This window comes from Parasteatoda tepidariorum, chromosome 9, assembly GCF_982258835.1.
Source record: "Parasteatoda tepidariorum strain Cologne lab strain chromosome 9, Ptep-v5.0, whole genome shotgun sequence".
Classification (NCBI taxonomy): domain Eukaryota; kingdom Metazoa; phylum Arthropoda; class Arachnida; order Araneae; family Theridiidae; genus Parasteatoda; species Parasteatoda tepidariorum.
The window spans coordinates 98360224-98374136 of NC_141763.1; the positions used below are offsets into that span (position 1 = coordinate 98360224).

Consider the following 13913-nt stretch of genomic DNA (forward strand, 5'->3'; position numbering starts at 1 on the left):
AAACATGTCACAACTGTAAGAGCGAGGCTGTGAGGAGGGGTTGATAAAAAGGCGCAAAACGTCACTCTGGCATACACACACTAACTTTATAACTCCCCGGAATCTTTTCATTGACTCCGTTAAAGTTTCAGATAAGAAAAGAAGGAAGAAAACAGGATAAAAAAAAGGAAAGGAAGAAAAAGAGAATGATAAGATAAAAGAAGAGAAGTTAGGAAAAAAAAAAGGCATTTTTATACCCCTGTTTTTTTCCAGCCCTTTTTCGAACGTTTGACAGGCTGATTTTCTTGACATGAAATTTCGCAAAAGAGTGAGCAGAAACTGAAAGAGGGGTGGAAAAAAAGAATCGCATCGTCACCCTTTCGTTGGTTTTCTGTCACGGGTGTTTTGATCGAAAAGTTGTGCAAAATATTTAAGGCGCTTTTGGTCATTTTTGATAAGGGTGCGGCATGGTAGTTTTTTAGGTTTTTTTTTCCTCCTTTATCCGCCTTCAAACCCCCGTAAGGGATTTGTAAAGAAGATTATCCGGAAGTAAGCTTTTGTGCAAACAATTTTTGACTGCCACGCGATCAAACATACGGATGGGTTTTGGAGTTTGAATGTTTATTTAGAGACGAATGATGCAATTAGATGTAAATGAACTTTATACTCGGTTGCGTGTTAAGAAAAGACCACTGCGGCATAGGATTTAAGTAATCCTCCGCGACTGCAGATAGTTCCATTTTATGTCGTTATCAAATTATACAAATATGTTTTCAAAATAAAATAAAAGCTTTTAAAGGTTAAACACGGCAGTCAGAAGTTTAACTCGTACTATTTTTTACGATATATATAATCATCATCATCACAGTTGGCCAGACAGCCCAATGTGAGCCAATGCCTTCCTCTGAAGATTTCTCCATGACGACTTCCGATTTATCTTTGATCTCCAATTCCTTTCATTAATTGCGAGAAAATCAGACTCCACTGAGTCAGCGCATCTCAACCGCGGTTCCCGCTTTCTTTTTCCAGTGGGTCTAAAAAGCGGTATATCTATTTTATTGTGTTGTCGTCACTCATTCGAATCACGTGGGCGATCCAATTCATTCTATTTATTTTTATGTATTTAATAATATCAGGTTGTTCATAAATCTTGTACAGTTCAAAGTTAAATCTCCTTCCGATATATATAATAGACTTATTAAAAAAAAAGGTTATAGTTTTGAAGTCTTACTGGAATCTTATATATGGTGACATGTTATGATGAATAAAGAGAACATTCGTTCTTGAAGACGAAACAACTATATGATGTTTCAATGGCATTGGATTTGGTTGGACCTCTAGAAAAGGCGCGTCTTATCAACACCTCCTAGAAGTAGAAAGGCCTCAGCGCGGATCAATTTAGTAGCCCGATGTGGCGAAGTTAACTGCGCAGTAGACGAAAAATAAGAAAGATGTCATTACGTTAGGGGTACTAAGTTGCGCAGTGCTTGAAAATACAAAATATGTCATTACGTTTAGACTACTAAGGGATATTTATGGTAACCCGCGCTGATGCCTGTTCTTTCTAGGAGGTGTTGGTCTTATGCTGACATGCACTTAACAAATCAAATGCGAGATAAAGATTTTTTACTTTTGTTTCGTTGTAGAAGAAAATCGTCTGCAAAAAAAAAAAAAAAAAAAAAAAAAAAAATATATATATATATATATATATATATATATATATATATATATATATATATATATATATATATATATATATATATTTATTATTTTTTCATCAGTTTCTTTAAATGCGAATAGAAAGACGTAGATTTATTACGATTTTTAAATATTATTTTTATTAATTCTTATTACTTGTTAACTTAATTATTGTTGCTAATATTTTATTTTATTTTATGACCGCCGTTGAACAGTCGACCCAATTTTTGGGTTTACGACTACTAATGTTCAACGCCGTAGCCTTGTAATTTTGAACCAATCCAGAAGACAAGGAAACTCCTGGATCGGTACCCCCAGAGGTATTGATTTGTTATGGGAACATGGAGGACTGTTGCTAATATTTGTAATTATTATTAATAAGAATGCAAGCAAAATGGAGGTTGGGCAAGATTGTTTCAAGAGTTGGTAATATTGATATTAGTTCACGCTGGTGGGAGCATGGCATCCATTATGCATCCAAACAGGCTCTCTCCATACGGTTTTTTCTTAACTTTCAACAGAATATAGATGTAAATGAAACTTTAATAGTTGTAATGCCGAATAATTTAAGTACTAATAACATTTTGTAATTTTAAACCAAGAAAATAACAACTACACTTTCCTGATTTTTAAATAAGTTCTCATATATCGTGATAAATTTAAGTAAACTTAATAATACTGTTAACAAAAATTTTGAAAGAAAATTTATACTTCAGTGGAAATATTAATTATGATTAAAACCATGTTAAGAAAGTCTGAAAAGAAACGATGTATTACGCCCGATTTCTTATGACTTGAACAATAAATGAAACAAAAATGATCGGATGTTTAGCTGTTAAAAGTAAATTAAATATAAAGTTGCAAACTATTAAATTAAAATATTAACTCAGGAAGTAAGATGAAATTTGCTGCCATTGGAGCCTAGGTTGCTGCCTAGGGAGGAATTGAATATAGAGTTTAACGTCACAATAATTGGAATTTTATATACAACGATCAACTTTAAACAACATTACTAATTAAAAATTTTCCCTTCTATGATAACTTTTGATATAATGAAAGCATTTTCACGTAGTAAAATTTAAATTCAATGGATCAAAAAGAAAATTTTAAACATTATGACCAGTTAGCGCAATTTAATAAGTTACGAAATGAAAGCACTTTCTAGAAATAATTTTATTTATTTATTTATTTATATTTTGCTTTTTTGAAGGATTCAAATTTCTGAATCACAAAATATGCGAGGTCGATGAAATCTGGAAAACTTATTCCAAATAATTAGTCAGAAAAGTGACAAAATTTTGTATCCCTTTGAGTTAATTTAGTTTTTTTGTTTTTGTTGTTGCGTGTTTTGAAGTTTGTCTTGTTTACGTATTAGAATTTTTCACAAGAATCAAAATATGTGCTTTTGGCAGTTAATTTTATTTATTATTGATCGAATTTTTAGAAACATAATGTATATGTACTGTGTGCAAAATAAAAAACGGATCACCCTGAATAACTTTTGATCTAATTAACGGATCTTTTCGTTCCAGGACTTCTTAATGGTTCGTGAGGGTGATCTCAAATATACTAATTAGTTAATGCAGATGATATTTTAAGTTACGAAATCAGGCACAAAAACTTAATTTCTCTGAATAAACATATCTTTTTTTCGACGGATTCAGATTTCTGTCCCCCAAAATATGGGAGTTGCCTCAATCTAGAAAATATGTTCCTAATTTTGGTCAGAAGATTCGCTCAAAGTTTGAACCTTTTAATGTTAATTTTAGTTTTTGCGTATTTCACAATGGCTTGAAATTTTTTTAGGGGAATTGAAAAATTTTTGGAATACAATTATAAAATTCCTTTATCCGATTATAATTCCATGTAAAAAATAATTTTTAGTAAATATTTAAATTTTTTATTATTATAATTAATACTAGTGGAAAAAAATTTAATTTTATTGAAATAAATTTTTTTACATCTTTTTAAACGATATAATTTTACATGGCAAAGAAATATTAAGTAAAATCAGCCGAATAATCAGCCTGAGAAATCGAATTTCACAAAAGTTATATTTTAAAACTTCAATATCTCAGGAACTAGTCGACCAATTTCATTCAAATTTTGTATTTTGACATGTAAAATTATATTCCTTAAAATGTTGTAAAAATTGTTTACCTTATAATTAAAATTTATTCCGCCCTTTATTATATAAAGTAATAAAAATATAATAAATATTTGCTAAAAGTTATATTCTGCATGGAATTATCTTTGGATAAACAAATTTTATAATTGCGTGAAAATTTCTTTTAATTCACCTAAGTTTTCGAGATAAGGTGAAATACGTAAGAAAAGTAATATTATATTAAGGGGTCCAAACTCTGAGCAGCTCTGTTGATCTAACTATTTGGGACTTTATTTTCCAGATTGCGGCAACAATCTATATTTTGAGTGTCGAAATCTGAATTCATTCAAAAAAAAAGAAATGTTTATTCGGAAAAAGTACGTTTTTGCTTCCAATTTCGTAACTAAAAATTTGTCTGTGCTAATTAATTAATATCTTTGAGGTTATCCAATCGGACCTTTAAAAATGAGTCCTAGTACGTGAAGATCCGATCGTTAGATTAAAAGTTATTGAGGGTGATCTGTTTTTTCATTTTATTTTGCGCATTGTGATATGGTTATTGAATCTTTTGTTAGAGACAGCACGATTGGGTTCTCCATCTGACAAACGTTTGAAGTTTTTATGTTTGTAGTTGTGCTTGTTTGTAGTTCATAAAATTCAAATTTTATCTTTAATTTTTTCATTGTATTGAAATTTTAGACTAACTCGTTTAAAATATTTTCATTGCGAACAATAAACTACTAAAATGAGTTAAAACAGTTAGGATAAAAACAGTTCGGGTCACGTGAGATGCAGCAATATCACAAGCACTGTATTACGACAACCTTATTTGATTATAACAATTCAAACAGAAACTGTTTTTATCTCTCTTAAATTTTTTAAAAGTTTTCGAGTTACATTTCTTAAAGTTTCTTTATAAATTAACACGTTATGTGGTAAAATCTAATCTCTCTCTCTTATTTTTCACTTTATTTTATTTACTCATTTATTCTTACTTTCAACATCAACTGAAATGCGAGCATTATAAAATAAAGATCTCGAGGGAGCAACATTTCTTTAGCAATGAATAAATAGTTATTATTTCAACAAAAAAGGAGAAAGATAAATAGGAGATGAAATTTATTAAAATTGAAATAACTCGTCTTAAATTTATAATTGCAAATGATCTTTTCAGGCGTCAAATTTCCACACATGTCCAGAGAAATAAAAAACTTTTTTATTTCGTTCCTACTGATGGTAAATTGGCTCATTGGGTATATTTTACTCCAAGTTTAACAGTTAATAATCATCCAATGTTAATTATTTTATTCCACCGTTCACCCAATGCATTTTTCTACACACTGTAGTAATATCAAGTTTCTAAATCCTAAATTTTTTATGCTGCAAAACAAAGTACAGTGCAAAGTTTAACACCCATAACAGCAGCAGGACTCTTTTCTTTTTTAAATTTTTTATTTTAACAAAAATGCGGCTTAATGCAGAAACGGAAGAATTTTGCTCTCAACAGCGACGTGAATATTACATCATATTTTGTATGCTTCTAATTAAAAATTAAGTTAAACGAGAGATCAGAAGTTTTTATTTACTCATGAAAGAAAAACGCTGAAACAAGTTTTGCTCTGAGGATTTTCTTTATTCACCTGTTGGAATCTTTCTTCTTCATTGTTTTGACCCAGTATTTGTTTGCATTTTTCTTTAGGTAAAGGAAATAAAGCTCTGAAAGTAAGCGTTGGTGGTATAACGGTTAGCATAGCTGCCTTCCAAGCAGTTGACCCGGGTTCGACTCCCGGCCAACGCAGGGAATACATTTTGGTCATATTTTCGTATATTATTTTTGGTAATTAAAATAATTCGATTAATTTATCATTGCATTTATTTGCGATAGTCCCACAGTACCTTTAACGCTTAAAAAGCCATTTATTACTTACATAAACTAAAATGCAACAATTAGATCTCGAAGAGAGTTGAGGGACTTACAGTAAAATAATGATAGGTCACATCTTTAAATTGTTCAGAAGAGCTTTTATTATATAAAAAAAATACTACGATTTTTGACACGACAATAAGAAATTTATGCTTATAATATGCTATTTAGTGGAAATTTAACAAAATTGTATGTAACCTAATTGGAAACAGTATCAAATAACAATTCGGTGTAAAAATGCCACCTTTAGAAAGAAATATAGCTTACTGTAAACCTTACAACTGTAATGTTGTAAAGAATGACTTCTTCTCGCATAAATTAAAATTAATTGATTTAATTTCTGATTAAATTTTGCCCGACTTTGGTGTTGATACAAGCTTTCGTTTGTAATTTTCTTTGTTTTTGTTTGTTGTTGTTTTCGTTTGTTTTTTGTTTATCTAATATTAAATAAGATAATAAAAATAATAAATATTCATTAAAAGTTACTTTTTTGCATAGAATTATTTTTGGATAAATGAATTTTATAATTGTGTGTAAAAAGTAATTCGATTCTCTTTCAAATTTCTCGAGCTATAGCGAAATACGCAAAAAGTAAACTAACATTAAGGGGTCCAAACTGACCAAAGTATTGGGACCCTATTTTCCAGATTGCGACTGCCCCTTCTATTTTGAAGGTCAGAAATCCGAATCCGTTGAAAAAAATGTATGTTTATTCAGAGAAGGTACGTTTTTATGTTTTATTTCGTATCGTAAAATATCGTCGGCATTAACTAATTATCACGTTTGAGGTCAATCCCACGAACCCTTAAGATTATGTCCTAGAAGGCGAAGATCCGATCATTAGATCAAAAGTTATTAAGGGTGGTCAGTTTATTTTTTTGCGCATTTTACGTTTTTAAATATTACAAAATAAGGCAATTTTAAGTAATAAATCCGAAATTTAAAGTCAGTTTTGGAGAAACAAATTTAAAAAAAAACTTTTCAAAGTTCTATTTCTTCGCATCTATTTAAGTTTTATTCATTTGTTCATTTTTAATTAAATTTTAAATTTCATTGCTTAAATTTTAATTGAATTAGGATCATATAAAAAATTTATATCATACAAGTTTTTTTCACGATTTCAACTGAGCACATGACCAAAAATTTAAATAATTTTTAGAAATAAATAATAAATTTGGATAGTGCAGCTTTATAAGTGATTGCAAAAATATTACCAGAAGTGAAATAAACACTAGGGGTTTTGAATTTTTTTTATTATCAGTCAGATCCCCTTTTTTTTATTCTCTGTAAATTAAATTCCTTATTTCTTAATCCTGTAAAAGATTTATATTCTATTGTTTAAATCCGTTAAGATGTTTACCCTTCTTTTAAACAGTGTAAAATTGATTTTCTATTGATAAATCATATAGAGGAGTTTCCCTTCCTTTTTGTTTCTGCAGATGGATGGCGTGTGAATGTGTCCTCCCTGTAAAACGGGCTGTGGTGCATGTGTGTGGCAGAAGTCGAATTCTTTATCATAGATGGCGCCACTGGAAAACAAGAAGAAACGCACCCTTCTTCCTTAAAATAGGCTTGTTAGTATTGACAAGTAGCATAAGACAACAACAACAATCAGATTAAAAACGAATTTCCTGCCATTTAAAAAGAATGTAAGTTAAAAATTGTTAAATTGTTTGTTGTGGAAAAGTGAAAATGTTCAATTGTATAATTACGATTAAAAACAATTCTCTCAATTGGTTATCTGCAATCGATACGAAGATGATCTATGAAATCAGCTGATTGTGTCTAAACAAGATGGCGTGTTAACGTTATAGGTATTAGACTTGGTTTATTACGCTGAATCAATTTTCGGATCAGATTTAAATGGGTTGTCAGGCGTAAGTGTCGAATTTGATTGGTTGCTGAATCGTGGAATAAACAAATGATACGATTTAGCAGACATATTTAGTTCTTGGGAGGCTTGAATTCCCTCCCAAGACGTTAAGTCTACTTTAAGATTCGGACCATATTTACCAGATTATAGATACTAAAAGATTTTGATGGCTAAAAATCTTAACCTGCCCAAAACAGGTATGCTTATTAAAATAAAGTACAATTTTGTGATTGATTTTCTTAAAGATTAGATCTTCTCGATTGGCGCTATTTTATCAGCATATTTAATGTTACTTTTTTTGAACCAATGATAATGACTACTAATATGACAAATAAATGACAAACTAGACGCGTTTTAAAATATAGACTTAAGGAATACGATAGAAATGCCCGGTATCAAGAATACGATAAATCATCAATTACTTCACATTGTTGGAATCTTGATAATAAATTTCATTTCTAAAACGCCAAAATTATTTTCACCCTACCACAGTCACATTAGCTAATCTTGATGCCATGGAATTAATATGAATGCTGCTTCCCTTGTTAACGACATTCGTTCAACACCTCCTGTCCAGGGTGCGTAGAAATGCATTTTACCCTGATTTGCTTCTCTCGGCCACTGTGTTTTTTCTTGTTCCCTTTATTATTTTTTTTTTCTCTCGGCTACAGTGGTTTTTCTAGTTTTTTTCCTCATCTTTGTGGTTCTATTTTTCGTTGGCAACTTTAAGTTTTATATTTCAAGTTTTATATGTCTTTACCAGACAGTTCTGAAAATCGGCGCGTTTTGCGAGCGCTTGAAACATGTCAACTGTTATTTTCAATTTTCATATTTTTGAAGTGAACGAAGTTTTTAATCAAATAAAAAAAAATGCATTTCAGCTCGTGATAATCTAATCACTTAACTAATTAAACTTAAACTCATTGAACAAAAAGCGAACTTATTGATAGATGCAGAAATGAAAATCAGAGACAGTCTTAATGCTAGTAAAGTTGATGAAGCAACATGTGCGGTTGAATTTGGTTAATCGGAAAGATATATTGATCATTGGCGCCTTTTTGAACAGAAACATATAAAATTTGTTAGTTCTGAGAGAGAAGATTCCTCATTTGGTGAGAAAGCTTTGTCAAGAAATACGTTATGTTATCCTAAACTACAACCACCTGTTTTTAATGAAAATATTAGAAATTGGTTAGATTTTTGGGGACAATTTCAAAAAATTGATAATGATCTCAATTTAAATAATGATAAATTTTCATAACTATCACAAGCCATGGTTAAAGGAAGTATTGCTGAGGAGTTGATTCAAAGTTTCCCGGTGAAGATACTATGGAAAAGCTATAGGCCAAATTAAGGCTGTATTTCGAGTACTCCATCGTCATATGAAATAATACTTTTTTGCGAATAATATGCTATTTTCATAACTGTTGTGAGCTTACAAATCATAATTATATCTCATTGACTGTTAGGTCGAGTGTGAAGCTAGCGCTGTCAACGCTTATTTTGAAAATGTCGCAATACGTCAATATGGGGAAAAGCCTCAGTTCTGGGAAAGGAAAAGCGTTTGTGGTCAAATGTTTTAATATTTAAAAATTTAATTCAAATTCTGCATAACTTAAGCATGAAAAATTTGCGAAAATTGAAAATAAGGCAGTGATTTTGATAATTCTTATCTAGGTCAGTGGTTCTCAAACTGTTTTGACCCAAGGACCCCTTTTTATAGTCAAAACTTGCCCACGGAACCCCAAGTGAAAAAATACATGAATGCATACTATAAAAAGTATAAATTTAAAAAAAAAACATTTTGTTGAAGAAGTATTTATTGAAATTATAACTTATGCTTAAAATAAAATTTAAAAAAATTAATGACTTGGTTGAACGTAATAAGATTTCATGAGTGTATTTATGTTCGGCCAATGTTAGTGAGTAACAACCGCAAATCCCCACAACCACTAATTTCGTCTATTTTTTCCCCCTTTCTTTTTAATCTTTTTTTTTGTGATGGGATTCATAACGGAACTGAATTCACGTCCTCCCAAATAGAAAGACGGGAAAGCGGTCAACAATTTCTGTACAATAACCCATAATGCAGGATATAAAATTGGGATTTATTTTTATAAACAGAACTCGTGGAATTCTTGTTCAAACATTCTGAGTTTGCTCAAGCACCAAAGGGTTCAACACCCTTCGTCCAAGTGAAGAATGTCTTCAAATCTTTGGTTCAGGTCTACAAGAAGAGTCGTAAAATGTTGACAGTGAGCAAGCAAATCTTCATCTCCATTTTGCAATTTCGAAAGATTTGAAAACTGAGAACATTTTCTTCCCAAATTTTGTTCGTACAAAAAATTAAATTGAATTTGGTGACCATGTAGTTTCAAATGAGTTTCGTAAAAATATGGCAAAATTGGAACTGAAAATACATTCGGGACATTTTGTTTTTAATGTGACCAGAAAGCGTCGCTATCTTCCATTCCATTATCCTACCATAGCCGGAGTGCGAATTGCCAAACCATACCATAGATTATAAAAGGGTTGGCGAAAATTTCTATTGGCGTTAAAAGAGCGTTCTCGCAAATCGCCAAAACGCTGTGTGCTTATGTTTTTGTTTTGTTTTCGGTATCACGTATCTATCATTCACCAAGCTATATATGGGTGTGACATTTCAGAGTTTCAAATAAGCTGATCTTCATTAGATTCTTCTGCATTAAATGAAATATGAAGCGCATTTTTTTGTTATAGCGCCGACATAATCGTTTGTATCTGTTAACATAATTGTGTTTATTAGCGTTTTTTAGAAGGTCGTAATAAAACTAAGATAAAAAAATTATATATTATTACCTCCATAGCCCTTTCTATATTTTCAAGTATTTAACTTCCTTACCGACTCATCCACTAATTAGAATTAATAATTTCACAATAACCTTTAATCCTTAATAATGAAATGATTATTACAATAAAGTTTGTTTACTTAAAAGATTAATTTTTTTTATTGTTTAGCAGAGACTTAGTTTCCAATTCTATATTCATTAATTAAACTTAATGGTTCTGCTCGATAACCATTTACAATTTTTTTAAAATTTTATTTAATTTTCAGTTATTATGGAATTCTTTAAGTATTTTTCGACGTAGAGATTATTTGGCAATAATGCGAAAAGCTGAAATTTATAAATGTATAATATTTATAAATGCTTAAGAGAATTTTTAGCAGCTATTTTGTACTAATTATTTTAGTTGAAATGTTCATTATACACAGTTTTATAGTAATAGTTGTGAAATTCATTGAATAATTGAATATTACATTTTAAAATGCAAGTAGAATTCAATAGTTACTTCATTTTATAATTGTAAAACGGTAGATAAGTAACTTCGTCATAAAGTTTTACATGATACGAGAATATTATACGATTGCTTTATAATGAAAGAACAACAATTTAAGTTTTAAACTTTTTGTGGAAAAGAAGAAAAAAAAACGAAATTGTTTCCTGTCATCGGTGTTAGCGATTAGAGAGTCTTTTATCGTATAAATATTAAGTCAGTATTGTTCCATTTTAAATAAAAATGCATTTTGCACCGGAAAAAAAATTGCTTGAATTTGTCAATACAGATTCCCTAATTATTGCAGCAAAAACTTTTAAATTTCTAATCAAACTTTCCTTTATTATAATTCTGTGCAAATAATTATTATTAATAATATAAATGACTATTAAAAGGAATTAATTGAGAATGTCCAATTTTAATGAATTAACTGTTTACGCAATCAGATTAATTACTTTTTTCATAATTTACAAATGGAGAAAAAGTCTTTTACAGTTTAAAAGTGAAGAGAAAAATAAAGTTGAGATTAAATTTATAAAGTAAGCATAATTCGAAGGAGGTTGAAGTAAGGGCATTAAAATCAAAATTTCAAAAGAAAAAAAAATCATGTTTTAGTGTACAGTGAGCAGTAAACAAAAAATCTGAAACTAACTTTTGATTTAATGATCAGATGTTTACGTTCTAGGACTCAAACTTTAGATTTAGAATTTCCTTAATTCCCTACCCCTATTGTAGGATATTTAGTTTTCACCTAACTTGTAAAATTAAAAAGTTTAGAATTTCTTACAAAATGACTCAGGCGAAGTGATTGTGTTTTACTTAAATATTATTTAGAAAGAATTAGAGTTAGAATTAGAAAAGTTTTTATCAAACTTTTGTTTTTTATTTATCTATAGTTATTGAAAGTTAAGTTGATGATTTTTAAGTTGAAATGAATGCCGCCCTGCTTTGCATATTTCAAAAATTATTTCAAAAGAAATATATAACTTAACATTAAACACCCAGGACTTACAATTATAAATCAAACAATCGCTATATTTATTTATTAAAAAACACTCTTATGACCTGATGATAAATTGATCTAAGTCTTAAATGTGAGTTTTATTACACATAATTTATTTAAATTCAGCACATACATCTAACCTCTGTTGTCGCCAATGTCTCAATTTTAAAATATAGTTTTTCTTTTATAAATTTTCTGATATTTCATATGAAGGATAGTGTTAAGTTCGAAAATTAAAAATTTGTGCCTAAAAAAGTTGTTAAAAATTATAATTATTATTAATATTTGACAACAGGAAGTTTTTAATTGAAGGTTGAAAATTATTTTAATTTTGCGATTTTTGTAATAATGTTATTTTTTAATTATGTTATCTTTTAATTATGTTATTTTTTAATTATGTTATTTTTTAATTATGTTATTTTTTAATTATATTTTTTAATTATATTTTTAATTACCAAACTCATATAACAGTATTTAGGAATCTATAAATTTATGTTACGTATGATCGTTGCAGAATAACCTGTACGCAATATGTAAATACAATATATTTTTAAAATTGTGCATTTCTATTAATTGCATTTATTAGTCTTACCTTGAAAGAGTATCAAGTTATCTATGACCTCCATAATGAATGATGTATTTACGGACTTTTATATATATTAAGGAATTGAATCAATTTTTCACGGAGTTTAAGATCTCATCTCATTGCAAAAAAAAGCAATTTAATAAAATTATGCAAAAAAAGTAATTTAATATATTTTTTTTACAATGAATGCTTCTAGTAACGAAACAAACGCTTTCAAACTTTATTTTAAAAATATGGATTATTTCGTTTGCAAGAAACTATTACTTTAAAGCGTGATAACATTTTTGAATTCAATTCCAACAATTATACAATTCCACCTGCAATTGCCACGTTTATAATCTATGGTATGGTTTGGCAATTCGCAGCCGGAATAGTGTCAGTAGCTGCAGAAATGATATTAGTCAAGGGTATAGCTTTTAGTTCAGTAAATAACGTTTCACCTCTTGAATCGGCTTCTAAACATTTAGCAAGTAACAATTCTTTGAAAATTAATTTTTGGAAAATTAGCAAATAACAATTCTTGGAAATTAAATATTCCTTAAGCTTGGAAGGTTTCACTGATTTATTCGATATAATTTTATTACATAGAAGACACACAAGTAAAGTACTATTTCCTGGTGAAGAAATTAAAAGTTTTTAGTTCGGTTTTTACACTCTTCCATCTATTGAGGTCATAAACATGTGAAATACTATATTATAATATGTAATTCGTATAAATATTCGTATATGCACGATATACAAAGGGCATGTTCGTTACACGCCTTTCAGCAGATCAGGAATATTTCGATAAGACGTCCATGTCTGTATAAACTATGGATTAAATTATCCATGACTCATCCACGCAAAAGCTATGGTGAATGTCTGTTGGACATCTACTGGATTTTCCCAGGATCTAATTTGGATGTCTTGTGGACGTCCACCAGGTGACCACCTTTGTGGGATGTTTTTGATGACGTCATCCACTGGATGATCTTGTGATATTTGTGCCATGACAAAAACCTGCAATTCCTGCAAAATTACTTTCCTTCTTTCTAGAAAAGTTTTAAAATTTGTTTTGAAAAGTTTTATTTTATTATTTCTTCCAGTGAAGATTAAAACTTGTTAAAAGTGTGAGTGTATTAAAAGAGTGGATGCATTAAAAGAGCAGAAAATAAAAGAAAATACACAACGAAATGCTGTTTTCCCGCAATTCAGTCTCAGTAAGGATGGCTGAATTTAATTTCAGTAATATTACTTAAGAGTTTCCTATTGTTTAGTTTCTGTAAAGGTGGTTTACTATATTTAAACCCCGTAAAGTTTGATTCTTACCATATAAATAGGCTTCTTATCTTTTTGGTCATGTAAACTGCGTAGTTTATTCCACTCCTCCTTTTATTTAGATCTTATATAATTGGATACTTTTGCTTGGATCACATATTAACATCCAAT

The 13913-nt window shown here is 29.5% G+C and overlaps 1 non-coding gene across 1 annotated transcript; it reads left to right on the plus strand.

Moving 5' to 3' along the window:
• The first annotated feature begins 5510 nt into the window (after positions 1-5510).
• On the plus strand, positions 5511-5582 carry TRNAG-UCC (transfer RNA glycine (anticodon UCC)). The gene has a single exon. It is a non-coding gene; the product is annotated as a tRNA-Gly (tRNA).
• The last annotated feature ends 8331 nt before the right edge of the window (positions 5583-13913 follow it).